The 6,346-nt window shown below is 43.1% G+C and overlaps 1 pseudogene; it reads left to right on the plus strand.

Annotated features, from left to right (window-relative positions):
- Positions 1-471: 471 nt before the first annotated feature.
- LOC113878842 lies at positions 472-4,306 on the plus strand (annotated as a pseudogene).
- Positions 4,307-6,346: the final 2,040 nt, after the last annotated feature.

The raw sequence follows: 6,346 nt of genomic DNA on the forward strand, positions 1-6,346 counted from the left end.
TGATCTTTAATATTACTATTGTTTTAGACGCACAAACCATGCCATTTAAGGGACAGATGTTCTGTGTTCTGACTGCGTCACTAACTGGCTATTCCTGGTTTCTTGCCCTGTCCTCAGGCCTCCCTGTTCCCTGAGACACAACAGTGTAGAAATTAGGCCACATAATAACCCTCTGCTGCTGCTGCTAAGTCACTTCAGTCGTGTCTGACTCTGTGTGACCCCATAGACGGCAGCCTACCAGGCTCCTCCGTCCCTGGGATTCTCCAGGCAAGAACACTGGAGTGGGTTGCCATTTCCTTCTCCAATGCATGAAAGTGAAATGAAGTCGCTCAGTCGTGTCTGACTCTGTGCAACCCCATAGACGGCAGCCCACCAGGTTCCTCCGTCCCTGGGATTCTCCAGGCAAGAGTACTGGAGTGGGATGCCATTTCCCTCTCCATAATAACCCTAGAGTGGTCTCTAACTGTTCAGATGAACCACAGGTCTTTTCCTTCAAATCAAAAGATAGAAATAATTAAGCATAGCAAGGAAGACATGTCGAAAGCAGAGACAAGCCAACAGTTAGACCTCCTGTGCCAGTTAGCCAAGTTGTAAATGCAAAGGAAGAGTTCTCAAAGGAAATTAAAACTGCTACTCCGGTGAACACACAAATGATAAGAAAGTAAAACAGCCCTATTGCCAATAAGAAGAAAGTTTTAGTGGTCTAGATAAAAGACCAAATCAGGCACAACAGTCCCTTCAGTTCAGTTCAGTCAGTCAGTCACGTCCAACTCTTCGCAACCCCATGAATCGCAGCACACCAGGCCTCCCTGTCCATCACCAACTCCCGGAGTTCACCCAGACTCACGTCCATCGAGTCAGTGATGCCATCCAGCCATCTCATCCTCTGTCATCCCCTTCTCCTCCTGTCCCCAATCCCTCCCAGCATCAGAGTCTTTTCCAATGAGTCAACTCTTCGCATGAGGTAGCCAAAGTACTGGAGTTTCCCCTTTAGCATCATCCCTTCCAAAGAAATACCAGGGCTGATCTCCTTCAGAATGGACTGGTTGGATCTCCTTGCAGTCCAAGGGACTCTCAAGAGTCTTCTCCAACACCACACTTCAAAAGCATCAATTTTTTGGTGCTCAGCCTTCTTCACAGTCCAACTCTCACATCCATACCTGACCACAGGAGAAACCATAGCCTTGACTAGATGGACCTTTGTAGGCAAAGTAATGTCTCTGCTTTTGAATATGCTATCTAGGTTAGTCATAACTTTCCTTCCAAGGAGTAAGCATCTTTTAATTTCATGGCTGCAGTCACCATCTGTAGTGATTTTGGAGCCCAAAAAAATAAAGTCTGACACTATTTCCACTGTTTCCCCGTCTATTTCCCATGAAGTGATGGGACCAAATGCCATGATCTTCGTTTTCTGAATGTTGAGCTTTAAGCCAACTTTTTCACTCTCCACTTTAACTTTCATCAAGAGGCTTTTGAGTTCCTCTTGACTTTCTGCCATAAGGGTGGTGTCATCTGCATATCTGAGGTTATTGATATTTCTCCCTTACCAAAGCCTAATTCAGGTTAAAGCCTTAAATATCTCCAGTTCTATGAATGCTGAGAGAGGTAAGGAAGCTGCAGAAGGAAAGTTTTAAACTTTTTAGTAGAGGTTGGTTCCTGAGGTTTAAGGAAAGAAGTTGTAGCCAAAACATAAAAGTGCCAGGTGAAATACCAAATGATGATGTAGAAGCTGCAGCAAGTTATTCCGGAAGTTATTCAGATCTAGCTAAGTTCATTCAGAGAAGGCAATGGCAACCCACTCCAGTATTCTTGCCTGGAAAATCCCATGGACGGAGGAGCCTGGTAGGCTGCAGTCCATGGGGTCTCGAAGAGTCAGACACGACTGAGTGACTTCACTTTCACTTTTCACTTTCATGCATTGGAGAAGGAAATGGCAACCCACTCCAGTGTTCTTGCCTGGAGAATCCCAGGGACGGTGGAGCCTGGTGGGCTGCCATCTATGGGGTTGCACAGAATCGGACACAACTGAAGCAACTTAGCAGCAGCAGCAGCTAAGATCGTTAATAAAGGTGGCTATAGTAAACAGATTTTCAATGTAGACCTAACAGCTTTATAGGGCTTCCCAGGTGGCATTAGTGGTAAAGAACCAACCTGCCAATGCAGGTAGATGTAAGAGACACAGGTTCAATCCCTGGGTCAGAAAGATTCCCTGGAGGAGGGCACAGCAACCCACTCCAGTATTCTTGCCTGGAGAATCCCCTGGACAGAGAAGCCTGGCTGACTACAATCCATAGAGTCACACAGAGTTGGACATGACTGAAGCGACTTAGCACTCATGCACGCAACAGCCTTATATTGGAAGAAGATTCCATGCAGGACTTTCATAGCTAAACAGAAGTCAAAGCTTGGCTTCAAAGAACAAGATGACTCTCTTACTAGAGACAAATGCAGCTAGTTACTTTCAGTTGAATCCAGTGCTTATTTACCATTCTGAAAATCCTAGGATCTTTAAGAATTTTGCTGAATCTACTCTGCCTGAACTCTCTAAATGGAACAGCAAAGCCTGGATGACAGCCCATCTGTTGACAACATGGCTTACTAAATATTTTAAGCCCACCGTTGAGACCTGTCACTCGGGGGCGGGAGGAAAGGTTCCTTTCAAAATATCACTGTTCATTGACAATGTACCTGGTCACCCAAGAACTCTGATGGAGATGTACAACAAGTTTAATATTGTTTTCATGCCTGCTAACATAACATACATTCTGCAGCCCATGGATCGTGGACCAATTTAGACTTTCAAGTCTTATTATTTGAGAAATATATTTCACAAGGCTATCAGATCAGATCAGTCGCTCAGTCATGTCCGACTCTGCGACCCCATGAATCGCAGCACACCAGGCCTCCCTGTCCATCACTAACCCCAGAGTTCACTGACACTCACGTCCATCAAGTCAGTGATGCCATCCAGCCATCTCATCCTCTGTCGTCCCCTTCTCCTCCTGCCCCCAATCCCTCCCAGAATCAGGGTCTTTTCCAGTGAGTCAACTCTTCACATGAGGGGGCCAAAGTACTGGAGTTTCAGCTTTAGCATCATTCCTTCCAAAGAAATACCAGGGCTGATTTCCTTCAGAATGGACTGGTTGGATCTCCTTGCAGTCCAAGGGACTCTCAAGAGTCTTCTCCAAAACCACAGTTCAAAAGCATCAATTCTTCAGCACTCAGCCTTCTTCACAGTCCAACTCTCACATCCATACATAACCACAGGAGAAACCATAGCCTTGACTAGACGAACCTTTGTTGGCAAAGTAATGTCTCTGCTTTTGAATATGCTATCTAGGTTAGTCATAACTTTCCTTCCAAGGAGTAAGCGTCTTTTAATTTCATGGCTGCAGTCACCATCTGCTGTGATTTTGGAGCCTAGAAAAATAAAGTCTGACACTGTTTCCACTGTTTCCCCATCTATTACCCATGAAGCGATGGGACTGGATGCCATGATCTTCGTTTTCTGAATGTTGAGCTTTAAGCCAACTTTTTCAGTCTCCACTTTCACTTTCATCAAGAGGCTTTTGAGTTCCTCTTCACTTTCTGCCCTAAGGGTGGTGTCATCTGCATATCTGAGGTTATTGATATTTCTTCCGGCAATCTTGATTCCAGGAGAAGCTTGTGTTTCTTCCAGTTCAGCGTTTCTCATGATGTACTCTGCATATAAGTTAAATAAACAAGGCTATAGCTGCCATAGATAGTGATTCCTCTGATGGATCTGAGCAAAATCAATTGAAAAGCTTCTGGAAAGGAGTCACCATACTAGATGCCATCAAGAATATCTTTAATTCATGAGAAAAGGTCAAAATAGCAATATTAACAGGAATTTGGAAGAATATAATTCCAGCTCTCATAGATGTCTGAGGGGTTCAAGACTTCAGTGGAGGAAATCTCTGTAGATGTGGTTGAAACAGTAAGAGAATTAGAAGTGAAGCCTGAAGACGTGACTGGACCGTTGCAATTTCAGGATAAAACTTTAATGGATCAGGAGTTGCTTTGTATGGATGAGCAACCAAAGTGGCTTATCGAGGTGAAAGCTATCCTGGTGAAGATGCTGTGCGGATTATTTAGATTAGAATACTGCCCAAACTTAGTTGATAAAGCAGTGGAAGGATTTGAGAGGATTGACTGAAGCTTTGGAAGAAGTTCTTCTGTGGGTAAAATGCTAATAACCGGCATTGCATGCTACAGAGAAATCATCCACAAAAGCAAGTTAGCTGATGAGGCACACCTCAGCGTGACGAGGCACACCTCAGCGTGATGAGGACACCTGAAACTCCAGCAACCACTGATCAGTCAGCAGCCATCAACACTGAGACAAAACCTTCCACCATGCCTCACTGAGGGTCCAGACGATGGTTAGGATTTTTAGCAAAATCATTTTAATTAATGTATATACATCTCTTTTTTTTAGACACAATGCTATTACACACTTACTAGACTATAGCGTGTGTGTGCTAAGTCCCTTCAGTCCTGTCTGACTCTTGTAACCCTATGGACTGTAGCCCACCAGGCTCCTCTGTCCACGGGATTCTCCGGGCAAGAACACAGGAGTGGGCTGCCATGGCCTCCTCCAGGCGGTCTTCCTGACCCAGAAATCGAACCCTCATCTCTTGTGTCTCCTGCACTGGCAGCAGGGTTCATTACCACTAGTGCCACCTGGGAGGCCAGACTACAGCATAGCATAAACACAACTTTTATACACACTAGGGAAAAAAATTTCACGTGATTCACTTTCTTGTGGTATTTGGTTTCTTGCAGTAGTCTAAAAGCAAACCCACAATATCTCTGAGGTATGTACACCTATAATTATCTTAATATGCATGAGTTCATAATAATAGAGAGCAAGCAGACATGAATGAGAGAGAGTAGAATATCAATCTCCAAACCTAACTTACATAATCAGGAATATTTAAGATATCAATTCCTTGGTCTGAAAACTAGCAAAAGGAAAAAAATAAGCATTTATCCTTCTTTTCTTGTATGAACTATATTTAACAGTAACTAAATAGCCTAATTTGATAAGGAAAAGTGGGTTTTTCCCAAAATTTTCCATCCAATAAACATGGAAAAGATGGTAGAATCTAGTTAGAAAATCACTACTTTTCATTCCCTCATCAAAAGAATCAGTGAACAATAATCAGGGATTAAAATATACAAAAGGTTGTTGGGGAGTTTACATAGGAGGGACTGAGCTATCACCACCGGAACCTAGTGATCAATCTTGGCATTGCTAAGAATAAGTGCATCCAGAATTATATACTGTCTGACATTTTAGAACATGGGTCACAGAGCATAATGTATGAAATATTCTTGCCCCAAAAGTTGAAATTGAATAGAATCAATTAAGGAAGTCAAGTGATAAAGGTCCAAGTTAATTGACACCACAGGAAGCAAACAGAAAAATCCAGAAATCTCAAGGAGAACTGACCCAGTTTTTTTCCAAAGTTAGTGCCAGGATAAAGAAGTGACAAGGAGGACTGCCATTAACACTGAAACAAGACCCTCCACCAAGAAAGACACCATGACTCACTGAAGGCTCGGAGAACGATTAGCTTTTTTTGGAGGAGAAGGGGGCGGCAGAAGTTGAGATGGCTGGATGGCATCACCAACTCAACAGACATAAGTCTGAGCAAACTCCAGGATATAGCGAGGGACAGGGAAGACTGGTGTGCTGCAGTTCGTGGGGTTGCAAAGAGTCGGACATGACTTACAGTGACTGAACAAAAACAAAGCAATAAAGTATTTTTAACATTTTTAGGCATCATGTTATTGTACACTTAATAGACTACAAAACTGTGTAAACATAACTTTTATATGCACTGGGGAACTAAAAAATTCATGTGACTCACATTATTGTCACACTCACTTTATTGAAGCGGTCTGGACCCAAACCTGCAATATCTTGGGGTATAGTTGTGCTTCATTTGTAACTTCAGCCACATATTCATCTACTCAAAGTTATCAAAATGCAGATTACATGCCTGGTACTGTACTGTGTGCCCCGCAACTACAAAAGTTAAGAAGTTAACTCCTTGCTTAGTGAGAAGCTGGCATCTTCACACTTTGAAAACCAACACAAGTAGTCTTTGCCTGTTTTAACATTCCTTACCTCCATGGTAAAAATAAGAGACAGTAAAATTAACAAGCTGCCTAGATTACTAGAAACATAAGTCAACTCCCACAGAGCACCAAGAAGAAGCTTCTACCCGCTTTGTAGCCACTGTTCTCTCCATGCCAAAGCAGGGAGCTCATGTAGATATGCAGGTAGGTGATTTATGACCCATAGTGACACAAGAAT

The sequence above is a fragment of the Bos indicus x Bos taurus genome, chromosome 20 (genome assembly GCF_003369695.1).
Source record: "Bos indicus x Bos taurus breed Angus x Brahman F1 hybrid chromosome 20, Bos_hybrid_MaternalHap_v2.0, whole genome shotgun sequence".
In the NCBI taxonomy this organism is placed as follows: domain Eukaryota; kingdom Metazoa; phylum Chordata; class Mammalia; order Artiodactyla; family Bovidae; genus Bos; species Bos indicus x Bos taurus.